The sequence below is a fragment of the Vespa mandarinia genome, chromosome 9, assembly GCF_050613455.1.
Source record: "Vespa mandarinia isolate Hongniang chromosome 9, ASM5061345v1, whole genome shotgun sequence".
Classification (NCBI taxonomy): Eukaryota; Metazoa; Arthropoda; class Insecta; order Hymenoptera; family Vespidae; genus Vespa; species Vespa mandarinia.
Window position 1 is genome coordinate 6,727,501 of NC_140818.1, and position 2,938 is coordinate 6,730,438.

Sequence of the window (2,938 nt, forward strand, 5' to 3'; positions counted from 1 at the left end):
GTAAAATTATAGTGAACGCGAGAAAGAAAAAAATCGACTAGGATTTGTAGATTTGTTTGAAAAAAAAAGAATTGAAAAATAAACCAAAAAAAAAGAAAAAAAAAAAAAAAGAAACACATGGAAGAGAAAAATTGATCGGGAAAGTGGGCATTGTTAGCTTGAACTAACTCGAATAGGACTCGACAAATCCACTTGACGATCAAAACGCGCGTTGTGGATGTGGTCGAGGTCGCGGTGCATATCCCGTTTTACCTTTTAACGACGTCAAAACGACGGCCACGGCGTTTACACAGTGTAAGCCGCGTAATCGTTGGCCGACGGCAGACCGCGAAAAATCCTGTCTATCCTATCTATTAGCTCGAGGTTAATCCTACCACGGCAGCGTTCTTTATTACTTTCCATTACGAAAACCAATCGATGTACGAAGTTAATTACTTAATAATAAGTATGATAATAACGAAGGATAACAGAATCTTATTGGAAGAGATTTTCTTTTTCTCTCTCTTTTTTTTTCTTTTTTATTTTATAACATCTGATATAACAATAATTTTAGAATAAGGAAGAATCTGTTTATCTAAAATTATATATATATATATATATATATATATATATATATAATATATTATATATTATTAAAAAAAAAATTATATTACATTAATTACGTGTTTTTAATTAAATGAGTTAAATTAACGTTAATAGAAAATTGCAATGAGAATTCTTTAAATAAATTCAAACATATTGATCGAATATATAATATAAACGAGAAATATATATATATATATATATATATATATATATATTCTAATTATATGTAGCTATATATCGAAATATAATAAAATATATATATATGTGTGTGTGTATAGAAATACACATACACGTGCACATATGTATATATACAGTTCTCACATTTTATCTCGAATGTATCGAACACGAACATGTCAGAGGATTATCCAAGTCGACTTTTCGCATGCGACTAGTATTATACATATAGACACGTTCGTATATTTCATCGTGCTCGTACGTCTCGCAAAATTTTGCGGCTAGCGTACCGGCGTGCGCTCAATTACTGGTTTTCACGTTAATCGTAAATTATTGCACATCTCCTATCTCCCTCTGTCTCTTTCTCTCTTTCTCTCTCGTATATATGTACGTATATGTACGTACTGTCTCTCTGCAATCCCTATACGCATAATATCTATCGTGGATACGAGCCGATTTAGCCGTAATAAAATAATCCCAGAGCGAGGCGTCTGTTGACTTTTCGCTAGAATACAAGCCTGTATACGAACTGGAGATTATAAGAGACGACGAGCCATTTTATTATGGTGACAACGTTACGATTTAATGGAAGTATGAAATATGTTGGAAAATTATGGACAATACGAGCTCCTGTTATTTATCGATTAAACAAAAAAAAAAAAAAAAAAAAAAAAGAAAAAAAAAAGAAAAAAGGAAAGAAAAAATGGGAGAGAGAGATATTGTAAAATACTATGAAAATTCGTTTTTGCTTATCTCGTTTAACATTATCAAACTTTGATAGATACCTACATGTTAATGGCATCCTATCTCAATTATATATATATATATATATATTTATATGTATATAAATATTATAAATATTAAGAATCAATAATTATTGTCGAACGAAATAATTAATTTTGTATTCATTTAATATCATTGATATTATTTTCATTAAAATTATTAAATGAAAAATTATTTCGATACTATGGTCGGTGATAAATGTTCTGGTCACAAGATTATAATATGGTATATAACTTGTTAAAGAGAAAGAAAGACAAGGTTTTCTTAGTTGAAAGGTCGGGAGTCGAATAACGACGGTCTATAAATTTAGATTACTTTTTTCACGATGCATAATGACCATGGTACGAAGTTAAATTCCTTGGGAAAAGGGGATTAAAAGAAAAATCTTGTCCTTTATACTCGTTAAGGTACGTATAGTAGTAGTAGATATTACAAAGTTATGGTGTTTCTTTAGTCAGTTTTGTACAATATAAAAACACTTTGAAAAAGTTTTTCATTGATCTTTATAGTTCAATTTTATTATTGATCTTTTAAAAAGAAAACGCTCTCTTTCTCTCTCTCTCTCTCTCTTTTTTTTTCTGTTTTATTTTACTATTATTTCTTATCTCGAAAGCGGAATTAGCGTTTAGAAAGGTTATTAAATTGAATATTTAAATACTTGAGGAACGTGTGCCTGGAGTAACGAAAATGGAGTGAAATAACGAACGGCTATTAATCTTTGCCTTCCACCCTTACTTTTTCTCACGCTTAATTGAAGCACACTGTGGCTCGTTATACACCTTCCCGCGGGTGTATAGAGACGATCGAAATAAGTAGAAAAAATTAGAATTATGTTACGTAAAAAGTTAAAACCAGAGTGACATTAAGTTAACGACTGATAATTACTGTTTCATGATAGCAATGATTTTAATACATATTAAGAAGTTGAATTTTTTTTTGTTTTTAAATAATTTTCTCAATTATTTATCATTATGTAATTAACATCATTTAACATTTCAAGTCATACTGATTTCTACATATAGAGCAATTCTTTTTCTGTTTAATATCATTGCAAATAAAGCAACAAATGGTATATTTTTAATTATCACTTATTTACTTTTGTAACTAAAATCATTTCAAATTATATTCTTCAAATAATTCGATATATATATATATATATATATATATATATACACATATACATCGATATACACACACGATATGTATACATATACAGACATACCCACGTATATATATTCGTTTATTCGTCATAAAAGTCGTGTAAAAGTTCGATCGATGAAAAGATCGTTCTACCTGTTGCACCCCGAAGAATTTTCGAGTTATTACTGTTAACGGATGCGTCGAGCACGCTCGCACGATGCAACGTAAAGAGAGCAGTGTCGCGAGCGTATCCGAT